We start from the raw sequence: 12,900 nt of genomic DNA, 5'->3' as shown, positions 1-12,900 counted from the left end.
GGAAAGGCACATGGGACATTCTGAAGAAAATTCTAGAAACAAGTCAAATGCATAGTGTACGGCTGGAATGTAGGCAGCATGGCAGATTGTGTTGGGAACTCAGGCTTGAGGCCAGACTGTGGAGGTCATGGTTTACCAAGTTAGGGAATGAGGAACAAAGGAAGAATGTTTCAACAGGAGTGCTTGGCCCACATGTGTGCTTTGGAAAGTTTACTCTGTAGAGTAAAGATTGACTAAAAGAGGTGTGTCTGGAAGCAGGGAGGAAGCTTAGGAAGCTGTGGTGGTGTTCTAAGCAATAAATGATGGTGGTGTGAAGGAAGGTCATACTAGTAGAGGCAGAGAGGAGACGACAGACAGAGTATTAGGAAATTGACTCCAGGGGCCATTTTGATGATTAGCAGATGTGCAGAGTTTCGTGATGAGGGACCCCACGAAGAGGATGAACAATGCGTCAGTTCTCTGAAGGAGGAAAAAGGGAAGGAAGAGCAACTGTAGAGACAGGAGCATGAGGTCGGAGCCCACTCCACCCCAGCGCTCCCTCCTCAGACCCTAAGGTACGAGCGGCGTGGAGAGGCTTTGCTGGGGGAGCAGGAAGCTCCCGACATCGGCAGGCCTTCCCGGTAAAGGAGGCTTCTTTCCTTAGGAATAATGTCCTAGATGCAGCTTTTAAGCCATTCCAAAGCCTGTAAAAGGAAAAGGGAGGGGAGAACTCTGAAAATTCAAACAAAACTGCCTAAATAGTGCTACTAATAACAATATCTAAATAATTGAAAATAATATCTATTGATAGTTTAAATGTCTAAACAGTATGTTTATCCAGTGCTACTATCACCATTAATAATTATTATTATTATTATTTATTTATTTATTTATTTTTTAACGTTTATTTATTTTTGAGACAGAGAGAGACAGAGCATGAACGGGGGAGGGGCAGAGAGAGAGGGAGACACAGAATCGGAAACAGGCTCCAGGCTCCGAGCCATCAGCCCAGAGCCCGACGCGGGGCTCGAACTCACGGACCGTGAGATCGTGACCTGAGCTGAAGTCGGACGCTTAACCGACTGAGCCACCCAGTCGCCCCAATAATAATAATAATATCTAATGATAGTCTTTTCCTTCTACACCTTTTTTGCCCCTTTCCCAGGACCAGGTGCAAACATAGTGTTTTCACCTTGTAATCATCCCAATGGTACTTTGTACTGCTTTCCGGTCATATCAGTCTCCCCCTTTAGATTATGGCTGTCTCAAAACTTTTAGGAAAATATACATGTATCAGCATCTAAAAAAAAAAAAAAAAAAAAAAAAAAGAAACCTCCATGATCACATGCTTCCCCAAATACTTGTACATTCGTTTTTTTAAAAATAAATAACATTCATGTCTACCTTGTTAACTTACTGTATAATTTGTTGTATGTGTTATAAATTATATATCAAATAAAAACCTTGCGATCTCTGTGTGTGGCTCCTGCACCAGACCAAATATGAATCTCCCCTAGTTAATTTGTCTGAGGGGTGGGCATGGCCTTCTAGGATTCAGGGGCTTCCCTGGTCCCCCCCACCTTCATTGGCTGGGCAGGGAGTGGGATTAGAGACCCAGCCCTGGGTTACTCTTCCCCTTTGAGAAGAAAGGATATACTTCCTGTCCCACATGATTCCATCTTCACACCTGAAAGCTTTCCCTGCAAGGGAAGGTGTCCGCTAGAAGGGCCATACTTCCCACTTGGAAGTTAAAAACGTAGGCATCTCTGTTTCTTAATCAGGAAAACTTTACACTTTTGGATTTAGGGGGAACTGAAGATCTTTCTGAATTGCATACAGGAACATATGTGATTTCCATTGTCCGTTCTCCCTGAGACCTGGTTCACGTATTAAAATAGATAGGGACATTTGCACGACAGCCTAAGCACATTCCTCTGCATCAGACGTCCCTGGTTTAAATCCTGCTCTGTAACATCTATGCTACCTTAAGAAAGTAGCTTAATCCTTTGCACCCATTTCTAAAAATAGAAAATTACTACTCTCCTGATAGAGTCTGGTGGGGATTAAATCCGAGAACAAGGGCAAGCATCGAATACAGTTCTCTGACATATAATAGGCATGTGGCAATCAACACCAGGAGCTACTCCAAGTCATAAGCGGCTTCCATGGTGCTGCAGAGGCTGCCTCCAGAAAGGTGAGTGTCATATCCTTTAGTAAATGTGTAACTGTGAACCTTGGTAAATGTAATTATGTGAGGCACGCAGGAGAGTTGGAGAGTAAGTCGAAGTTTAAACAGCCAAATTGCTTGAACTCTGGCATTGCCAGTGGTTCTAGGGGGGGACACATCCATGCTGGGGGCAGTTGGGAAACACATACCGAGGGTGCCCCCAAAGTCATCGCAAGGCGAGGGTGCTTCAGCTCTCACGCCTGGCAGTCTGTTGATAACAGTGATGTTTTATCAGTGTGGGCTCAGTTTTTCCTTTGGTTAAACTTCCCCTTTACCACATTGAGCAAAGCCATTGTCCTCAGAATGAAGAGTTATGTGGTGGGGAAACCACTTCTTCAGGGGAGTTGATTGTGGCCAACTTATTCCTGCACCCAAAGCAAAGCCAGAGGGTCCCTCTGAAGAAAGAAATAGTTCTCATGAATCATGAATCATATTTTCAGTGTGTTAAGGGCAGTTGGCTGAGGGAAGATGCCTGTTCTTTTCACTACAGGATGCCAAAGCTCATAACTCTTTCTGAGGCCATGGGGTCTGTCTGTCCTGTGGGGCCATTCAGAAGCAGGGAGATCAGCGGGGCCTCAGCCTTGTGGTTTGTGGCCTCTGTTTGGAGTGCCTACAGTTTGGATCCACTCAAAGATCAGACTAATAAACCTCAGGCAACCGAGGGCCCTGACCCATCAATTTCATTAACCATCTCAGAGCTTTGGGCAGTAAGAAGAAAGAAAAGTCCTCATTTTTTCTAATGCCTTCTCATGCTCTATGCATTTAGAGAAAAATCCTTGCTCATTTCGATAACATTTTCCTGAGACCTGTGGTCTAAAGGTTGTTCTGTATGAACACAGATACCTTCCACCTTATAGGGTTGACCCAGGGCAGAGATTGTGTTGGTTTTAAACTCTGAGTGCAAGTGTGTGCTCAGGGCATTCAGCATATCACTGTTCCCCTAAAAGTGGGACACCACATATCTTAGTGGTTGAGAGGACAATCTTACAATTCAAACAGACCGAGGTTCAGTTTCTGGCCCCATCACTTACAGAAGATAAGATAATTCATTTCTCTAACTCCAGATTTATTTACTTATAAAGTAGAAATGATACGAGGATCTGGCTAGCTCATAAAACTATAATGAACATTCCATGAAATAAATTCTTGAGAAAGAGCACAATTTTGGGCATATAATGAGACTCAAATACTGGTTTATATGTTAACCTTGAGCCCCACACCTTGAGAACAAAGCTCAGTCTTACTTGTGCTGATAAACTGAATTGTGTCTATAGGACAGAGTCCAAGCTCATAGGACACCCCAAGCCATGTCTGCCGATGGAGAAATATGGGTTTTTCCAGCCTGTGTAAGACTCTAGGAGACTCAATGGCAACCATTTTATCCAACTGTAGAGTTTAATCTATTCAAGTATTCTGCCGTTCAGTCAGGAAGTTTTCTCCAACTTCCTGAGCCAAGTATCTCTCAGCTGGGACTCATAGCCCCTGAATTTCTCTCCTTCAGAGAACTTTCTTTGTCACAATCCCATCTTTACGTTTGTAATGTTTGTTTGACTATTAACCAGCCCGCTCTTCCCAGGCTCTGAGCTCCGTGAGTGCGGGGACCTACAGTTATACATATTTATCCCCTAGCACAGAACCAGAAAATAACAACTCCATTGTTGGAGCAAATGTTGAGACACTGAAATTTCTGATCACCAATTACAATGCGTGGAGGAGTTTTTCCCCATAACATCATCAAGCCATGCTCAGGACACCAGGTGAGTGTCCTACAATTCAACACAATGTTGACACTATCCACCTGGAGATAGTGTCAGATCCCACGGGTTAAGGGCTCAGTCCTTCAAGCTATCCCTACCATCCCCCATCGCCCACTTCCGATACCAGAATCAAGCCCGGGTCATTATCTGTGCTTCTGACCAACTTGCTATAGATCGGAGGTTCCCACAATCCCCCACTTTGGGTTTGTTTAGTTTGCTAGAGTGGCTGGCAGAAGTCAGAGAAACATTTTACCTATGAACTTACTGGTTTATGATAAAAGGTTACATAATTCAAGAACGGCCAGGTGGAGGAGATGCACAGGGCCAGGTATGTAGGAAGGGTGCAAGAGTTTCCACACCCTCTCTGAGCACTTCGCTGTCTCCAAATCTTCATGTGCTCACCAAACCAGAAGCTCTCTGAACCATGTCCTTTCAAGGTTTTGTGAAAGCTTCATTACATAGACATGATTGATTCAATCCTTGGCCATTAATGATTGAACTCAATCTCCACTCTCTTCCCTCCTCCCCAGAGGTCAGGGGGTGGGGCTGAAAGTTCCAACCCTCTATTCAGGTGGGTTTCCCTGGCAACCAGCTCCCATCTTTCATGCTTTCCAAAAAATCACATCTTTTTTTTTTTTTAATTTTTTTTTCAAAGTTTTTAATTTATTTTTGGGACAGAGAGAGACAGAGCATGAACGGGGGAGGGGCAGAGAGAGAGGGAGACACAGAATTGGAAACAGGCTCCAGGCTCCGAGCCATCAGCCCAGAGCCTGACGCGGGGCTCGAACTCACGGACCGCGAGATCGTGACCTGGCTGAAGTCGGACGCTTAACCGACTGCGCCACCCAGGCGCCCCCAAAAAATCACATCTTTAACATAAACCCTGCTGCTCTGGAAAGGAACTTGTGACTAATAAGACACCCATTTCACCTTTGTGACTCTGAAGGACTCAGAAACTAAGGACAAGAGACCAAATATTATAACAAAGATATGCCCATTGCTTTTATTGCTATGGAAACTCCAAGGGTCTTGGGAATTGTAAGCCAGGAAAGGTGGACAAAGACCAAATATACATTTCCTATGAATTACAATATTGCAGACACCGTGAGCTCTGAACACCTCTACTGTGAACTATTTCTAACCAATTGACTCCTTACACCTGTAGATTAGTCTTCCTTGGAAAATGAGTCCACCTGTTTCCTTCCTGACATTGAAAAATCTGCTTTTTTTTTTCTTTTTTCTACTTCCCATCTTTCATTTCTGCCCTGCCCTTTTCTGGAATGAACAACTAAGACTCTAGGAAAATCAGACAATGGTCTGTGTATGTTATTCTGAGTGCCCCATCCTTCCCCACCCTATTGCTTTTGTTCTTAATCCTTCCATTGCCTGAACTGCTTTCCCATACCCTACATCCACCTGCCTGATTAATATCAATCCATCAGGTTGAGCTCAAGTATCCCCTTTTCCCATGAAATTGTCCATGACTATCACCAAAGGGAAATCCTTGGATCTCTCATAGTACATTCTGCACCTCTTTCTTTTCCTTAACATTCTAGCTATAGTAGAGTTACTTACACCTACAGTTAAGCAGAATATATTGACCATAGGCTTTGATGAACTCTCCTCCAACTGAAATACTAACAAAGGAAAAAAAAAAAAAACAAGTATAAACCCACAATGACAAAGGGAACAAGAATGGAAATATTAAGCAGATAATAGATTTCCACAAGTTTTTTTTAGATAAAAATAGAACAAAAAAGGTACACAGAAGAGGAAGATCATCTCTCTGTTCTTGTAGGGGCACAAATCTGATTCACCATGGCTCCGCCCTCATGAGCTAGGTACCTCCCAAAGCCTCCCCCTCCAAATACCATCACATCAGGGATTCAACATATGGGTTTTGGGGAACACAAACATTGGCCCACGATGCAAAACATTTTTGGGTTTTAAAAGTAATGTGGATGTTGAGAAACTTAACAGAAGACCATAGGGTAAGGGGAGGGGAAAAAAATAGTTACAAACACAAAGGGAGGGAGGCAAACCACAAGAGACTCTTAAATACAGAGAACAAACTGAGGGCTGATGGGGGCTGGTGGGGGAGAGGGGAAAATGGGACATGGGCATTGAGGAGGGCACTTGTTGGGATGAGCTCTCAGTGTTGTATATAAGCCAATTTGACAATAAATTATGCTTAAAAAAATAACATTAATAGACATTCAATACATTTTCTAGAGCCTGGCAATGATTGAAGAGAGTTGAAAAACTGGACTCGTGAAAAATCAGTACAATTATTAAGACCAGATTAAAAAAATGTACAAGGGAACATTATCACAGTGCATCACCTGGGCTTATAATAAGCAATGTTCACTTAGTCATAACAATGTAAAAAAATCATTTCTGATGTTGCTAAAATTTTAATACTACTCTATTAGAAGGGTAGAGCAGCGTTTGGTAAACTTTTAAATATTTTAGGTTTTATGGGCTATATATCATCTGGTATGGTTTGTGCAATGGCTTCTTCTAAGGCCCCATCCCATCTTCCCAGTGTGGACCAGCAATGTGGTTTCACACTCATCTGAGACTTCTGGCTTGTCTCAGCCCATCGTGGTACCTCTGACTCCTCCAAGAGTTGGGATCAGAATGGCATTGGGTCCCAGGATGGCATTGCACTAACAATAGTGACACGGCCAGGGTCATGCATCTAAGTTGGCCCCATGGAAGTTTTATGGTTTGAGAAGAGGCTTTCTCTCTCTCCTGTGGGTATGGACAAGACAGTGAATAGCCCCCTTTACTTTACTACTGGCCACAAATGTGAGCCAACAAAGGCTTCAGGTTGAAATAGAGGCTGTAGTTGGTATAACAGAGAACTGCGTCCTCAGTGACATATTTAAGCAGCTGAATAAACCAAACCTGGTTCCCACCCACCTCTTAGGTTTGTTTCCTCCTCCAGATTTCAAGTGTCCTGATATCTCCCAGTAATCTGCATTTCCAGTGTCCAGCATTCCTGTTCTGTTGCCTTTGTTAAATAAATGCATGACTATACCTACAGGAACAAAATGGATAAATGGTAACATTAATTCAGAAGCACAGAGAATGCAATTTAAGCCAGGGCACCACCCCTCCACCCCCAGCATAGGACACACTGGAGGGCTGGCTCTCTACTGAGCTCCTTCCAGCTTCTGTCTCCAACCATCGCCAGCTCTGAGTTGGAAGACTTGACCTCTCTCCTTCAGTCCCCAGACCCAACTTGCCCCATGACAAAGAGCTGAATGAATTGGCTAAGCAGCCCCAAATGAATATGAGAAGGTACTTGTCCCTTTTCTGCTCTATAAACTCATTTTTTTTTTTTTTTTTACTGGAAATAGCTTAGGACCAAAAGAAGCCTTGAAATAAAAAATCTTTTAGTTCGATCAAGAGTTATCCTTAATAATAGGTATTTTGGTTCCATTCCTGCTGCTGTTTGCTTCATAGGAGCCTCTGACTCATTTCCTCTTCATGCTCAGGCTGAGCAAGAATAGGGATCTTACTTTCCTGTCCTGGACAAGGTTCCTCCCATCCTCGGTGGTCTGCCCCCTGAGTCTCTCTTCTACAGTCCACAGCTCAGCAAATGGATGAGATGGCCCCTGATAGAAATCGCCCCAAATAGGATTTCTATTCAGAAGAATGATTTTTTATTTGGCCCTTTCAATGCTGGGCAAGCTTTCTGGTAAAAGGACAGGATTGTTCTCAGTCAGTCAGTTATCCTGAGCTGCAGATAGAAACTGCATTATTCCATGGCATAGCTCCAGGTGAGAAGCTGGTGAGAGGAAAACTCTGGGAAGTCCAGGGCCCACATCTATGCTCACAGCCCAGAAGCTGAGAAAGCTCTGAGTGCCGGCCAGGATCAGCAGTATCCCTGGGGAAATGATTCCCTGTTCAGTGACTGCACAGATCTCCAAGGGGTATTTGTAATGAAGAAATGCAGTCTGATATGGGCTGGACGGATAGCTGGAATTCGGGTGCATAAAGAGATGAGAGGGCACAATCTAATTTTATTCTGGAAATGTTCCTACTGATGATTCACTTCCCAAAGATTTCACCTTGGAAAAAATTTGTGGCCTATTCATGTTTGTTTCCAAGATGAGCATTATAATAATATTGTTCTGCATGAACACTGGGTGTTATGGACTGAATTGTGTCTCCCTCTAAATTCATGCGTTGAATCCCTAGCACTCCTTGTGACTGTATTCAGAAACAGGGCTTTTAGGAGGCAATTAAGATTAAATGAGATCATAATGGTGGGGCCCCTAAACCAACAGGATTGGGATCCGTATCACAAAAGGAGAGACACAGGGTTGTGTGCATATCAAGGGAAGGCCATGTGAGGACACAGAAAGGAGAGAGACTTCACCAGAGACCAACCCTGCTGACACCTTGATCTTGGACGTCCAGCCTCCAGAACTATGAGGAAATAAATCTCTGTGATTTAAGCCACCCAGCCTGTGGTATATTGTTCTGGAAGCTCTAGTTCACTAATATACATGGGAGGTCAACATTTACAGAGTTGATTCCTGAACATGATCATTTCAATCTGTTCCTTCCAACAGTCCTGAAAGAACGATATTCTTAGTGTTGTAATCCCAATTGTACCAGTGAGACAGCTGAACCTGAAAGATCAATGCAGAGACTCTGATAGTAAATGAAGACCTCTTCTAGAAGATGATAGTGAGTGAAAAGCGCTCAGAGATCCTTCTTTATCACTACTTCACCTGAAAATAGCTTCGCCATTGGCTACCCCAGTACCTGGACTCCTCCCATGACAGCTACCCATTGGGATGAAGACACTGTAACTCTGCAAGGCCTCTAGGAAAGGTCAAGTGCCTTACCTAACTGAGCACAAGCACAAGTATACTCAGCTCCCTCTAACAGACAGACCTGCTTTCATTTAGCGGCACTGTCTTGACAAGCTGAGCTAAAAGCAGATGCCATGATGGCTGCTACCGCGGGTGAAGGGAACCTAGGAAAAAGACGGTAGGGGAAGAATTTAGGGATGGTTCAGGTAGGAGGCCAAGGAAGAAGATGGAGAAGGCACCAGGCTCACTCACGGGTCCCGATGACACAAGACGTAGGCGACATCCTCAACACAATGGACAATAACAGATTTTCTGAAAGTATGTACGTAAGAGCAATTCTTGGAATGCATAGGGCTTCAATCATTATTTGATAAGAAGTGAATGGTTTCTACAGTGGGCGCTGAAAAGTCTGTGTCCTTTAAGACTAAGACCTTTCAGGGGCGCCTGGGTGGCGCAGTCGGTTAAGCGTCCGACTTCAGCCAGGTCACGATCTCGCGGTCCATGAGTTCGAGCCCCGCGTCAGGCTCTGGGCTGATGGCTCGGAGCCTGGAGCCTGTTTCCAATTCTGTGTCTCCCTCTCTCTCTGCCCCTTCCCCGTTCATGCTCTGTCTCTCTCTGTCCCAAAAATAAAATTAAAAACGTTGAAAAAAAAAAAAAAAAAAAAAAAGACTAAGACCTTTCAGTAATAGATTTGTGGTATTTTGCCGGTTTTGCTTTATTTGCTCTAAACAGCACATATAAACAAAAACAAAAACAAAAAAACCACACTTTTTCAGACCTGTTCTCATTTGAACCTCACAACAATCTCGTAGCATTGGTGTGATTAACTCTGTTTCCGGGTAAGGAAAGGGACATCCAAGACAGAAGACTAATTCCTCAATTCCCCAGGGTCTGTTAGACGTAGCACCAGATTTTGAACCCAGGTCCCTGACTCCTTTCCTGCGCCAGTCTCCCTTCTTTTTTTATGTGGAAATCCTTTAATGGATGAAGGTAACTGCAGAAGACGAGTATTGCCATACTTCTGTTCTTACCATATGACCACATGTAGTTCCTCCCTGGTGTCCCTTCAGCCTTGGAGTGAGGGGCACCATGTGCTAGGGCTAGGAGCTGAGCTAATTTGCAGCCAGGCTATGCAGCTATTTATGGCCAGCATCTGACCTGACTGGCCATAGTTCATACCCTGTGTACTCGCTGCTAAGTGAATTACATGCCATGGTGGTCCAGGCAGGAGAAGGAAGGGTCCTGCCTTCCTAGGTCAGTGAGGAGAAAGTGGCCTGACCTGGGTCCTTTGCATGGTGTTCTCAGGCTTTATGGTCTGGCCCCAGCTGCCTCATCTCTCTGCCACCTTCCCACACTCTCCTTTTTGCCACACGGAGCTGAACCCTTTATGAGAGATTTACCCCACAGCTCTGGAGATTGGAAGTGTGGAATGAGACTCATTGGCTAAAGTCAGGGTGTGTTCCTTCTGCCAAGTCTCTTCTGCCATGTAAAGATAACACATTCACAGGTTTTAGAGATTAGGACATGGTCATCTTCGGGGAAAACATTACTCATCCCATCACGAAGGGTCAGAGGTTAATGCGATATGTAATCTAGAGCCTGGAAGAGACTGTATGTAAGAGATATCCTCTGGAAGTCATGGGTTTTGATGAAATAATGGAAGCCATGTGGGTAAGCGAGATAATCTAGAGGGAGAGTATAGAGTAAGAAAGTTAAAGAGATGCCAGCCGAGCATTATGGTCCCCTACATTGGTAAAGATCATGGAGGAAGAGAAGCCAGCAAGGAGGGCCAAGGAGTTGAGTTGGGTTTCTTCCTCTGAGACTTCTCAGGGGCTGCTTTCTACTCAGGGCCCCGACTTCCCAGTGACTAGGCTCCTGACCGCTCACACTCAGAACCCATGGCCAGTCTGCCTACAGAGAGCTCTGCCAGGGACCCCACCACAGTTCTGCCTTGCTGTCCGTCTCTTGCCTTAACTTGTCTTTCTCTCAGGCCCAGCCATAGCACCACAAACCTACCCATACCTCCTGTTCCAAACACTCAGGTTCTTCAGCCCCTGAGTGAATGCTGAGCCACCCCAGCCCAGATTTTCCGGCCTGTCACATCTACTGGTTTTTGAATCTTAGTTCTCACATTGACACCGAAGTCTTTGGGAAAAAAGCCATGAACTGGGGCCATCGGGGACTACCCTGCCAGCCCTGGAAATACCAGAAGTTAAGGTAAGTGTCTCTTAGGGTTTTAGAGATGCAAGTTTATCAAAGGAAATCCTGCTTCTTGCTGTGGGGAGTCATGCAGGGAAACCTCTTGCCCAAGAAGTGACTCAGTCAGGAAATGTCAATAATTTCAAGAGTTGTAGATACATTCTCAGATGATAGGCTCACCCGGATCCATGAGGCAATATTTGAAGGCTAGGGAGAGTCCTAATCTTTAAGAGGAGGACCGCTCTGCAAACTGTTGTCGATGCACAAGGAGATTAGTACAGAAACTGACCATAAGCTTCTAGAAAATTTTATAGTAAATGATACAGCTGTGATATCAAAGTACACGATCATTTCCCCAGGAATGCATTTTTATCGTATTTTATAAAAGTATTGGTTCACAGCAGAGGTTTTAAAAATCGGGTCTTTATCACAGACAAGTTGAGAAGCACAGGTACAGAGAGCTACGAGACCCACCTCTCAGAGGTTGAGCCCTGTCAGAAGGAACACAAAGGTGATTTGTCCTCTGTGTCTGGGGTGGAGAGGGGTAGGAAGAGTTAGCAAGGATCCTTCTAGTTTTATAATCCAAACCTTAAGAGTTTACTTGGCTGGAGGCCAGCTTCGGATTCATGGCAAACTGATTCTTGGCAAGTGGTAGCCCTCATTACGTCCCTTTCATTTCAGCAGGGAGAAAAAAGCAAAAGCACCCTTCTATAGGGTGTTTGGGAAGGAGGCACCAGCCATTGTTACTACTATTTATTGAGTGGCGGAGCCAGCATTGGAATCCCACCTGCCTCTGGGCCTTTGCACATGTTGTTCCTCCTGCCTGGCCTTCCTCAGCTATCTACCATCACAGTGATAACTGTTTCACTTCCTTCAAGTGAAGCTCATGTATTTATCCCTCCAGGTGCCTGTCCTGCTTCTCCCCTCCACTCACTCAAGTTCTTTATTGCTCCCTACGCTTCTCTTTCATGGCAATACTAACAGAACTAACTGTGCAATCAATTGTTTAATTTCTACCTTTTCAAAAATTGTGAGTTTCCCAGGGGCAAAGATGTAATCTCTCCTCCTCATTCTGCCACCCTCATTGCCTAGTACGGTTTGGCACATGGTAGGTGTTTCACACGTATATAGAGCAAAGGAATGAGTGAATAAATAAACAAATGAATGGATGGATAGATAACAGCTTCTTCCCTGTCGTTGAAAAGATGGTCTATTCTCCCACTTTTCTGTTTTCTGTCTCTGTCAGCCATTAATCCTGACTTTGTCAACACTGCAAGAAAATAGTCAACTGGCTAAAGATGCTAATTCCCCCCTGGCCGAGCCTTCTACTGTGCTGACATGGAAAACCTCAGATGGGTCCCCCACCCCTGCGTTTTTCCCCCCAGAGCAATTCCTGGAGGGTAAGCAGGCATCATAATCATTTGCTATCATAAAGTAAATTTGCAAACCTTTGTAATGTACCATTCCAATTTCCTTTGAAAAACATAGACCCAGATAGTCTTTAAATCCTGAACAATGTTTTGTTTCATTTTGCAGATATTTAAGAAATGTGCAGCAGGAATTGTTAATAATAGAAGGAAGAGAGTGGCCTCTTGTGTAAACTCCAGAGTGCTTTGCTCATGCGTGCATGCATTTACCACCATTAATGATAATAGGAGTGAGGCGCATAATGGTTGTTCCTGTAAATCTACCCAGAGAATAATATACCCCTTAATTTAAAATAGCTGATAAAGTGTGAATAAAGGCCTCCCGTCTTTACCACTTCTCATTTCTATTAAGAAAGGAATCACATAACATTTTAGGGCTCTAAACTAATTAACTGTGCATATGGATTTGGAGGGCACATGCATAATAGGTTATTCCTGAATCTGCATTCAGAAGAGGCTGCAGCCCAGGGGCCAGGAAC

General features: G+C 44.2%; 1 long non-coding RNA gene across 1 annotated transcript; it reads left to right on the top strand.

The window, feature by feature from the left end:
- Positions 1-2,056: 2,056 nt before the first annotated feature.
- LOC131486160 (uncharacterized) lies at positions 2,057-12,029 on the top strand. Its single transcript, XR_009249209.1, has 3 exons — positions 2,057-2,173; positions 3,836-3,963; positions 10,786-12,029. It is a non-coding gene; the product is annotated as an uncharacterized LOC131486160 (long non-coding RNA).
- Positions 12,030-12,900: the final 871 nt, after the last annotated feature.

Source organism: Neofelis nebulosa, chromosome 9, assembly GCF_028018385.1.
Source record: "Neofelis nebulosa isolate mNeoNeb1 chromosome 9, mNeoNeb1.pri, whole genome shotgun sequence".
Lineage (NCBI taxonomy): Eukaryota > Metazoa > Chordata > Mammalia > Carnivora > Felidae > Neofelis > Neofelis nebulosa.
Note: the sequence above shows the minus strand (reverse complement) of the source record. Positions and strands in the feature narration are given on the sequence as shown.